Raw genomic sequence first — 12,681 nt, 5'->3', positions numbered from 1 at the left:
GTCGAGCTTCGTGACATCAGTGCACCATTCTTTGTTGATATAGAAGCAAATCCCACCACCTTTCGATTTCCCTGATAGCTCCGTGTCACGGTCGGCACGGAGAAGGCGGAAGCCGGGTAGATGTAGCGCGGAGTCCGAGTGGCGGTCACTGAGCCAGGTTTCAGTGAAGCAGAGTGCAGCAGAACGTGCAAAGGTTTTGTTGGTCTATGTGAGGAGAAGAAGTTCATCCATCTTGTTTGGCAGAGATCGTAGATTGCAAAATCGGTACATATTGGAACGACTTTCCTTCTTTCCTGTCAAGTATGAACTCTACTGGGTGTAGAATTGAGAAGTGATCATTTATGTAATATTTTCTGTGGTGTGCTGCACCAAGAGGACCTTCTTCACTAAAGGCTGAACTAAGAGGATTTGACTGGCAAATACCATTTGCCTAGGCTCTGATCACCGGTTCTTCAATAGTGCAACTGTGTTTCTTTAGGGTCTTTTTGACAAATTTTGAATAACAGGTACAGATGCAGAGTAAGTGATAAATTTAAGTTCCTCTACAATTTCATCTATACACCTACTGGGCACATTGTAGATGCAATCCAATTTAAGCAATAAGCTTGCAAGCCTATCTACAATGACTTTGTCCAAGTCCTCAACCTCACTTCTTTCACTAGAAGAACTTTCACTTTCTTCTACCAACAAACTAGCTTCTGTTGCCTGATTCGGAAATGCCTGAAATACAGTTTCCTTGAAATCTTCCGGGCTGTGAGGGGTGTGCTTCCTTCTTTTATGTGAAGCGAAGGTTGTGTATATATGTGTAAGAAGTGTTATAATCACACCCACGAAAAACACACTATACAGTTTTGTGTTTTTTTTAAAGATGTTGAGGAATGGGAGCTGTCAATTTGCTCTTAGCCCTCCTTGGACACAGGTTCTTTTATCTCTCTATAAGGTGGAAGAAGACCCAACACCATGTTGTCTTTTCTTCAGTTTATCACAACGCAACACGATTCGATTCGGGCTCCTGTGAGTCTCAGATTTCATCAGGAAGCCCCGAGCAACTACAGTCACACGTATATATAGGCATAGTATGTTAATTATGTTAATTAGGGGTGGGCAGTCCTTCCCCTTATGTAAAAATCAGAAACAAAGAAGGTCAAGCAAAGTTCGATCTTGACATGATGACAAAGTATAGACCACTGCTGCTGGTCCACAAATCTTGAGATTAGGGTTCCTCTTCGAAGGCAGTTGACACCCTTCAGGGACTTTTACGAGGTGGTGGAGGCAAGAAAACCCTTGGGGGGCTGTTAATTAACCAAGGGGAAATAGGATCTAAACTTCACACTACATTCTTTGTTTTAAGTACTTCAGAAGATATTCAGGACAGAGACTAGTATCAATAGTTCTCATAGCAAGGTGAAATTCCTCAACAATGTTCTACTACTACTTCTAGCGGAATAATTCCTTAACAAAAGTTACGAAAGGAAGAAGTAGAACAACAAAATATAGGAGCTGCTGGAAAGGCAGCCACTCTCGCGGCGCCATTTTGAAGTCAAAATAACAAAAATAACACAACACAACACATAGGACACAGACAGTCGTGCAATCTTCACCACTTTTCTGCATACACTTTGTTGTCTGAAGCAGTTATAGATGAAAGAGGAGAGGATCAAAGTGTCTTTTCACCAGTGGGTCAGAGACGTCATGCTAAAAATGTGCACACGTCTGCTAGAAGCTAAGTTTTGAAAGCAAACACGAAGCTGTAGCGTCCATTGACGAAAAGAGATTAGTTCACTTCTCCTGTCCCACGTAATCCGCTTCAAACTCCAAGCCGCGACTCCCAGTTCCAAATCCGCATCGGCGCTCCGCGCGAACGCTCCTTTCTTCTCATCGTCGGCTCCTCAAGCCTTACATCCATCCAGCCGCAGACCGTTCAACAGCTTGGGATGATCTCGAGACAGATGCGAGTGAAGTGCACTCCAACCCTGAAAAGAACAAGGACAATCTGAGGACAGGCAGGGTAGGGACCGACGTTGACTGGTGTATAAATGTTTCAGTCTACAATGCTTTAGGAGCTGTAAGCGAATTGAGGTCTTAAAATTGTACCACTTGCATGACCATGCCATAGCAGAGTTCAAATCAGGCAACCTTCATCTATAGGCCAAGTGTGTTGAAAACAGAAATGGTGTAAGTCATGTTTTACACGAACGAAAACTGATTCTAGACACACGGCAAGTAACCTGTAAAAGAAGAGAGAATTCTATGAAAACAATGGCCTGTGTTTGAGTGGAGGGGCACGGGGTTATGTTGTGTATTATGAATACTATAATGCACCTACCTAAAGAATGACTTGAGTGCACTGACGAATACCTGCAAAAGAAGAGTAAATGTATCATATTAAACAACATTCGCTCATCATGTTGGCTTACAACTTAGATCGGGAGCTATTGTCAGGTGCGCCGTGGGACATTATCCAATATGTATGCCTCTGCGGTCGATCGCCTGGAAAAGTAATCATATAGTACTCTTTCATACCGGTAGGGAGCAGCAGCAGCTAGGAAATTGCCCTATGCTTTGAGACAAGCAAAGTTTCCGACACGAGGTAATACAATGAAAGGGATCTTTCATTTAGATTTACCTTTACTGGAGCAACGGCACCAATATTCCCTCTAAGCTGTGCAAATGCGCACTGGTCGCACACTCTCAACGCACAAGAAAACTTATCCTGCGCAGTGAATGCACTGCATATGAATTAGATATGTAACTTTTTTTTCTGTATCAATTTGCTGTGGAATTCAGTGAGTGACAGGTGTCCAACCAATCACACGATACGATGCAATGACGCTGTGCAGCCAATCACGGCATTGACAGTACTTGTGCATGTTCTCTGCTCCATAACAATAACAGTGCGGCGGTGATAAGTGATACTACTGCTATTCATTTATCATGGCGAAATGACCGGGCAGTGAACGTGATACGTCGCCTCCCCAAACCAAAATAAGAATGAACTGCGGTTCTTTTAAATTGGAATGGCTGTCGGATTAAGATAAGATATGAAATCCTTTATTAGTCTCGCAATGGAGAAATTCCCAATTCACAGCAGCAAAGTTATGAAAGGTAGAAGTAGAAGAACAAAATATAGGAGCTGCTGGAAAGGCAGCCACTCTTGCGGCGCCATCTTGAAGTCAAAATTGTTGTTCGCTCCCACTGGCGACAGCCAGTGGGAGCGAGCGACAGCCAGTGAGAGCGAGCGACAGCCAGTGGTCGTCTGGGGCTCCCGATTGTTTGGGGCTCCGGCGGCGGCTGACCCATTGGTTCCGCGCCGGTGGCTGGGATCACGCCTGGGGGGCCAGCGGCCGTCGACCCATCGGTCGGACGTGGGAAGCGGGGTCCACCCCAGAAAACCAACCGACCGGTCGGTGAGCCAGGCGGCGGCGGATGCACGGCACGCTCGACCACCGAGGCAGTGGCGGCGGCGCCAGCAGCTGGAGCTACCACCACTTGAGGCCAGCCGGCTGAACGGTTAATCCGGCAGCAGCGGCGAAAAAGTTCGAACATCGCGGCGGTGCCGTCAGGGGAGGCCACCGGCCCACTGCCACGTCACCAACTTCCGGGTTGGCCGAAAGACCACAGCAACCTCATCAACCAGCTGACAGCCGGCTAGCAACAAAACCCGAAAAATGCCGCCCAAACGGGGACAAGATAATAAACAGGACGAAGAATTGATGACCCTTACGCAAGTCAATGAACTACTCATGCAACAAAAAGAACTGTTCACAGCACTCATTCAGCAACAACAGGATCACTTCAAAGGATTTGTAAAGATGATTCTGGACTCAACAAACACACGACTCGACAATTTCTCCAGGGAAGTACAAGAACTGAAAACAAGTCTTAATTTTACCCAAAAGGAGGTCGATGACATTAAAAAACAACAAACGAATGGAACGGACCATTGCAAAACCATGCAAACTGAAATCTATAAAGTATGTGACAGTATGCTGGTTTTAACGGACAAGATGGACTACTTAGAGGGACAATCTAAAAGAAATAACTTGATAATCGATGGAATTGAAGAAATGCAAGGAGAAACGTGGACTGAAACGGAGCAAAAAGTGCAGAAAATCTTTAAGGAGCAATTGCAATTAAAGGAGACAATCGAGGTGGAAAGAGCCCACCGCACGGGGAGACACGAATCGGGAAGACCTCGACCAAGGCCAGTCGTGGTGAAGTTTGAAAAATATAAAGACAAAACAAAGATACTACAGAGAGCAAAATACTTAAAAGGTACCAAAATCTACATTAATGAAGATTACACAGATATGGTACGTCAAAAAAGAAAAGAATTGCTTCCAAAACTAAAAGCGGCATGTGAAAGAGGGGAAATTGCCTACTTGAGGCACGACAAACTCATCATCCACCCCCGCACCAGTACTCCAATTCAACGGGCTCGACTTCAACATGCTGAGAGCTGATTACCATCAGAAAAAACTCTGACTAAATAGAGATAGGAAACAAACAACACAAACATGGACTTTAAAATCTTTGATTACGCTGAACACAAGACATTCGACCCAGAGAACAACTTGGACCCAGACAATAATTTCTTCAACCATAATCACAGCATCACAAACTCAGACTATTACACTGATAAGCAATTCAACACAAATGTAGTACTGAAAAATACATTTTCAGTGATACATATAAATAGTAGAAGTCTTTATAAAAATTTCACCAAAATCAAAGAATATTTGACTACATTTAATAAATTTACAATAATTGCCATAACAGAAACTTGGCTTGATGATGAAAAAACAAGTGAAATGAAAATTGATGGATATGAAATGTATGCAACTCATAGGGAAGACAAAAAAGGAGGGGGAGTTGCAATATATGTAGACAAAACACTGAAATGCACCAAACTTGAGAGCCTGACAAACACAACCGAGAATCTAATGGAATGTCTAACTCTTGAAATACACATTAAAAAAGCATCAAATGTTATTATAAGCTGTGTTTATAGGACACCAGGATCTTGTCTAGACACATTTAATAAAAAACTGACAGATATGCTGAGTTGTTCAAATGACAAGAAAACTCGAATAATATGTGGCGACTTTAACATCAACTTATTAAACCCAAATGGACACAAAAAAACAACAGAATTCATAAACACAATGTATAGCAACGGTCTTTTCCCAGTCATTCTGAGACCCAGCAGAATAACAGTTGATACGGCCACATTGATAGATAATATATTTATAAATAAGATTGAACATAAAAAGGAAAGTGGACTCCTCATAACTGATATAAGTGACCATCTACCGGTCTTTGCAGTCCTATACAATTACTTCGATAGAAAAACTATACCAATTACTCACACATCAGAAATAAGACTCAGAACCCAACATTCCATCTCAGCTTTCAAGCTCGACCTAGACAAGCAAAATTGGTCTGAGGTCTACACAAACGATGACCCAAATACTGCGTTTGATGCATTTCAGTCAACCATAACCTCCCTATACGAAAAACATTTCCCAGTAATTAAAGTCACCAGAAAGTCAAATGAACAAAGTAAGCCACGGATAACAAAAGGCATAGAAAATGCATGTAAAAAGAAAAACAATCTATACAAATCGTTTCTAAAATCCAGAACTAAAGAAGCCGAAACAAAATATAAGACGTATAAAAACAAACTAGTTAACATTATAAGAACTAGCAAGAGAGACCATTTTCATGCATCATTAGAACAAAACAAAAGCAACACTCAAGAAATTTGGAAAATCTTAAATCATGTAATTAGAAATAACTCTAATAAAGTAGATTATCCGGAGTATTTTATGAAAGACAAAAATAGCATTATTGAGGAAACTGCAGAAATAGCAAATGAATTTAATGAATATTTTGTAAATATCGGCAGTAACTTAGCAAAACAAATTCCTGATCCAATAAATTCTTTTGAAATAGATAAATACATAGAAAAAAATCCTTCCACAATGTTTCTGACTGCTGTGACTCAAAATGAAATATTAAATATTGTAAAAACATATCAAAGTAAAAGGTCAACTGACTGTTTTAATATTGATATGTCAATAGTAAAACAGATCATAGAATTTGTAGTGCGACCCTTTACATATAAATGCAACCTGTCATTTAAAGACGGTATTTTTCCATCAAAAATGAAAACAGCCAAAGTCATTCCAATTTTTAAAAGTGGGGAAAGACAATTCTTTACAAATTATAGACCAATATCACTGTTACCACAATTTTCAAAAATATTAGAAAAATTATTTTCTCGCAGACTTGACAACTTCATATGTAAATACATGCTACTAAGTGAAAATCAATATGGCTTCAGAGAAAAACGGACCACCTTAATGGCAGCAATGGAGCTTTTGGAAGCAATAGCTACTAATATAGATAATAAAGAATATACAGTCGGGATTTTTCTTGATCTAAAAAAAGCTTTTGATACTATAGACCATACTATATTATTGAATAAATTAGAGAGATGTGGCATCAGAGGCACAGCATATAAATGGATTGAAAGTTATTTAGAAAACAGATATCAGTATGTGCAGTTCAAAAACAAAAAATCCAATCTACTGAAGATTAGCCATGGAGTGCCTCAGGGGTCAGTGATTGGACCAAAACTATTCATTTTATATATAAACGATATTTGTAGGGTATCAAATCAACTCAAATCCGTCCTATTCGCCGATGACACAACCTTTTACTGCTCTGGAAAAAATATGAAACAACTCCTGAAAATTGTGGAAAATGAATTGACAAAATTAAAAAACTGGTTCAACAGAAATAAACTATCTTTAAATTTAACAAAAACAAAGTTAGTGGTCTTTGGCACAAGACCAATCAAAGACCAAGTTAAAATAAAGATAAATTCAATTGAAATAGAACAAGTCTATGAAAATAAGTTTCTTGGACTAGTAATAGATACAAAACTATCCTGGAAGCCACACATAGATAACATTATAAAAAAAATATCCAAAACTATCGGGATACTCCACAAAACGAAGGATGTGTTGAGTAAGAGCTCCTTGTATACACTATATTACTCATTATTACTCCCATATATGACCTACTGTGTAGAAATATGGGGAAAAGCTTGTAAAACAAACACACTCCCTGTTTTAAAACTACAAAAAAAAGCAATCAGAATAATCAATAGGTCTAAATATATAGAACCCACAAATCCAATATTCATCAAATTAAACACAATGAAATTCTACGACTTGGTTGACTTCAAGATTACCCAATTAATGTACAAAGTACATAACAATCTCCTCTGCCAAAATATCCAGCAGCTTTTTGAAATTAGAGAGAGCTGTTATCATCTAAGGGGTACAAAACAATACAAAAAATCCAGAACAAGAACAAACATCAAACAAAGGTGTGTATCAGTAATAGGTGTCAACTTGTGGAACAAGCTTGAAACGGACCTGAAAATGAGCAAATCGTTGGAGAAGTTCAAAAACAAATTCAAAAGATTAGTACAAAAAAACTACATGAATCAGAATTAAAATGATAAATTTGATATACATGTAAAATATAGTAAGACAACCGTTTGTTCTTGTTTTGAATTTGATCAACTTATCAATTGTATTCAAGAAATGAAAACTATAATGAATATCAGAAAATTGGAATACAAAAGGAGAAAGAATAACTATATAAACACTATTTATACATTTATACTATTCTATTATACTATTTTTATTATTTTATACTATTATGATACTATTTATACTATTTATCTATTTATACACCAAAAGGTGTATAAATGGAATAGTATAGTATACATAAGGGTAAAAGCATTTGATGATATGTAGATTTTCTTTTCTTCTTTGTTTTGAAAAATGATCAAATCAAATTGTTACAAAATAAGGGGTAGGACTAGATAAGTTACTTACTTCTTCCTACTCCCTTGAGCATACAACCGTGATGATGTGTGTTTTCTACTTTTATCTACTTTCTAATTTTCCTTACATAATTTTCGTTTGACTTTTGTCAACCTGTTATTGTGTATACTATATGCTCAAGGCTCAAGGCTCAATAAACAAAAACAAAACAAAAAAAAAAACACATAAGACACAGACAGCCGTGCAATCTTAATCACTTTTCCTGCATACACTTTGTTGTTTGAAGGAGTTATAGATGAAAGGATCAGGAGAGGATCAAAGTGTCTTTTCACCAGTGGATCAGAGACGTCATGCTGAAAATGTGCACACGTCTGCTACAAGCTAAGTTTTGAAAGAAAACACGAAGCTGTAGCGTCCATTGACGAAAAGAGATTGGCTCACATCTCCTGTCCCACGTAATCCGCTTCAACTCCAAGCCGCGACTCCTAGTTCTATATCCGTATCGGCGCTCTGCGCTGACGCTCCTTTCTTCTCAATGTCGGCTCCTCAAGTCTTGCATCCATCCAGCCGGCAGACCGTCCAACAGCACTGATCTCTCCGCTGAACAAAGCGGGGCTGTGTAAAATGCTGCCCATTACAGGCACAAAAAAACACAAGCGCCCCAGAGCTGTCCAGCAATGACAGTCAAATGGCGCCGACATTCCTCCCATTCAAAAATAGTGATGTTATACCCATGCTGCCGAGAAGGCGCAACCACCAAGTACCGAGTCTCCTCCTTGATGAAATGTCGTGGCCAAAAAAATGCTGAAAAACAATCCACATCCGGTCCACACGACACAACAACAAACACAAAGTGACAAAACAAACACAAAAAAAAAAAAAAAAAAGCAAGGCTCATGAGAGCACTTGCCGGCGGCTGCCTACTTGGGCACCATCTTGGACTTCTTGTATGTGCAAATAGAAGAACAAGCAATGGAACTGGGTGAGATATTTTCTTTTTCGAGTGAGAAAGGTCTGCTCTGCAAATCATGCAGCAAAGCTTAACACTCGCTTGACAAAAAGGTTTTCTTGGTTCTTGGATCTAAGCAAATTTTCCGATGGAAAAATACGGACAAAACGGAAGCTGGACAACCTCAAGCGACACATTCAGCAGAAAAGTCATTTGAATGATGTTGGAATTATACAAAGACTCAAGATGGGAAAAGGTTTTGGTACAATATTGTGGGAGAGTGCAAACGACTGGGAGGAAAAGAACCGGCTCTCCCACAGAAAAAAATCAGACCCTGAGCAAGTTAAAGTTCTAATTGACTGTTTTACTTGCCGTTAAAACGAATGCACCAAATATTGGATTGATGTTGATTTGATTCCTATTCAACGTGTTATATTATTGCGTTAATTTTCAATGTTAAAAAAACATTCTAGTTAAGAATATAACACTTAATTGTTAAAATAAGCTTTTTTCACTTCAGGTAGTGGTGTGCCGCGGGATTTTTTCAATGAAAGAAATGTGCCTTGGCTCGAAAAAGATTGAAAAACACTGGACTACACTTTACCAAGATATATTTAGAGATGATTGTGCTCGATGGTTAAGATCGGAAGAAACGATTACATTAGATAACATGAGCTAGTGCTGCCTATACACATCAGCATAATTGTTGGCCACACAATTAGCGATGCCATTCCTGGCGTGTGGTCACACCTGCTCTTCATAAAAACTCCTTGGGTCACACCAAACACTTCAGTGATATCACAATAGTATAGAATACTAATTAAAGTCAGTTTAACAGACTCGTGGCAAGTTAACTTTGGCAAGCTTGATATATGCAACGGTTCATCGCCAAGTAGTTCAATGAGGACACCCACCTGAATAAAGTGCTTCTGTCTCAATGATGTCGTCCAACTGTGGGCGGGGCCTGTCGGTGTGCAGCTCCTCCTTCGAGTGGCTGACGCATACGTGACTCACGTGCTGCCCTCAATGAGCATGCGCATTTAAATTGAATTCTATTTAAGTAAAATATACTTGGGTTTCTATGTTTAATGCGTCATGTCTTTTAATTGTGTAAATATTATGAGCGACTTTTGAGTTAATGTTATGATTGTATTACAGTTTGTTCAGTTCACTCGAAAAAGAATATTGTGTTGTATTTACACCATTATTTTGCGCTATCATCAAAACCCAAAATTCATGTGTAGATATTATTAACATTTAGTAGATGTAATTTACTACACCCAAAAGTTCGTTTTTACAGTGTACTAAGTTCAACACGTAAAAGTGCTCATTTATTCAATTTCGTAATGGTAAACAGAGTCAATTATTGAATGTCGGCGAAACAACTCTGAACACATCACTTAACTTCATATGGTACACATAAGGCAAAAAACTTGGTCAAGAAACTTTTGGCCGATTAGCAGCTGAAAAAATATCTCTCTATTTTTCACAACCCAAAGTTAGCAAGTATGCTATTTTGACCTGAGCACATATTGTGGGCGCAAGAGTGTACTGTGTCCTAATGTGGGGCTTAGTAGGTCACGGTGGCCCTGGTCGTAACGGCTCTCCAAGGGAAACCATAATTATGACGACTGACAAAAATGAGTTTGAATTTGATCAAGAATATACGGTAGTGTGTTGCAGCCAACAAATTAGGCAATTCATTCTAAATGGCATGAACTGTTCTCAATGTTGCAGCTTTCTGCCAAGCAAGAGGCATTTCAGTGAAGCGTTGAGAAGAATGAAGCTCTGTATGTACATAATATTCAGCTTGTCTGATATGGAACAGCTTGTTTGAAGTACAGGCAAGAGGCTATCATGTGTATCCAAATGTGCTGGTAGAAGCCATGGCAGTGACTAATTTTGCATTTATTAGGCAGCGCTTCAGTCTGCACCTTGGCATTGTCTGAAAGCTGAATATTGAACAGACAAATTCTGTACCTCACAAAAACCATAAAGGCCTGTTTGCACGCGTGTGCATGTTTGCCTCCAATCCAAATTCACAGACCTCTTTGATGTTACTTGGAATAATTTTATGCCGACTTTTTTTTTCATTTAATGCTTGCTAGTGAATTTTGATTGCTGCTCCAGGCAATTTTCAAATGACATGCAATATATACTATGATTTCTGCTATAATTGTAACAAGTCATTTCACTACTTAATTAAAAGAAAAATTACAATTATATTTTCTGCTGTGCTTGGAAATTATTTTACACTGTTTGTACATTCGGGATACTCTTGAAATGGGTATTTGTTAGTAGTGTGTTTTTATGGGTTGGCATTGTTCCCTGCTCCAAATTGCTATTTTGTGATTTTCGTTCCTTCGAGGGATGGCGAAACCTGAGAGCCCCGTTAAAATACTGTGCCATAATTGGAATTGCTTTATCTTCAGTCTCATCAATTAATGCACGATTTTCCATTTAATCACGAACACGCTGGCTGTATTTTGCAATTAAAATGAGGACAGATAACAGAGAAGATGCCTTTCAGCTGATAACAGTTGGAATGAGAGCAAGAGACACAATCGGTACACAAAATGACTCACACAGACATGCACACTATTAAACAAAAGTAAAGAAAAGTAAAATACATGATGGACTCCACAAAGTCCCACAAAAAAAAGGACGTATTATGACATTGTGGTCTTTTTTTGGTTTCGCTATTATTTGGCTGGCGGAACAATCAGTTCCTGATTTTGTTGGGATGGACATACAGTATGTTTTGTCAAAAGTGTGGCTTTTTATTCAAGGAGTGAATCAGTTAATGCAGGTAACCTATCGCAGAGGTAGAAAGGCGATGTAAATGCTGATGTAAGTTTTTTGTACTGATGGAAAGGAAATTGTTTTGTGTAAATGTCAAAATTTTTGAGAAAGGAAAATACAGTAATGCCAATTTTTATAACACATCTTACTGCCATTTTAACCCTTTTATGCATCCTATAACCTGATAACATGATAATCTGTCCACTGTAGCCACTGTCCCTGAAAGGCTTCAGATACGTGTGTTTGAACTTCATTAGGTATTGCACAGGTCAAAGACCTCATGACAGTGAGCTGTAAAATGCACTCAAACAAAAGCACATCAATTGTAATTAGATGACTGTGTCAAATTTGAACTCTGGCACATATCGTTTAAATTTAATTCAAAACAGTATCAATACAGTATATCTATTTTTGGATAGGTTCTCATTTTGCATCTGTCATATTGCTTTTATCTCCATGAATGAAGAAGCCTCATTAGCTATGTTTTGCCATTACATGCATTTAAGCGTCTTTAGCCACCGTGTAAGGCATGAGTATTATTATTGCTGTTGTTATATTATACAAAGACACCCTCCCTCCCTCAGGCCCAACTCGGCAATTTACAGGATATTTTCACGCAGCATAAACACATAGGTTATCCGGAGCTTCGGGATGGTTCACCTGCTGTGCGTGCCTATAGTAAGTTGGGGTGACTGCAGGGGGCCTATTTGTGTTCATATGTGTGTGGAAAGGCACCCCTGAACCAATTAGCTCCTGCAGTCTCGGTGAATGCGACAGCGGCATTCCACAGGGTAAAGCACTTAGCTGTGTGGGGTCCTGGCCGATAGCAATTAGCCCACTGACAACAGCCCTAATTAGCCTTTTTTGATAGGCTTGATAGCGGTTCAACAATGACCGAGCTGTTCTCATGTGGAGATAACCAAAGTTGCTTCAGTATGACACATTACCTTTAAAATAATTACTTGAGATCAGATATAATTAGAAGTTCTAGACTTGTTTAAGACATACTGCTAATCAGATTTGTTTCCAACATAGTTATGAACCTGCTTGCATGTACAATATATT

General features: G+C 39.0%; 1 protein-coding gene across 1 annotated transcript in view; it reads left to right on the top strand.

Annotated features, from left to right (window-relative positions):
• The window catches only part of LOC147193460 (homeobox protein PKNOX2-like), a 143,113-nt gene that overhangs the window by 82,255 nt on the left and 48,177 nt on the right, over window positions 1-12,681 (top strand). The window lies entirely within an intron of this gene.

Source organism: Hippocampus guttulatus, chromosome 15, assembly GCF_054856545.1.
Source record: "Hippocampus guttulatus isolate MCC_2025c chromosome 15, RoL_Hgut_1.0, whole genome shotgun sequence".
Lineage (NCBI taxonomy): Eukaryota > Metazoa > Chordata > Actinopteri > Syngnathiformes > Syngnathidae > Hippocampus > Hippocampus guttulatus.
The sequence above is the reverse complement of the archived record's forward strand: the minus strand, read 5'-3'. Positions and strand labels throughout refer to the sequence as shown.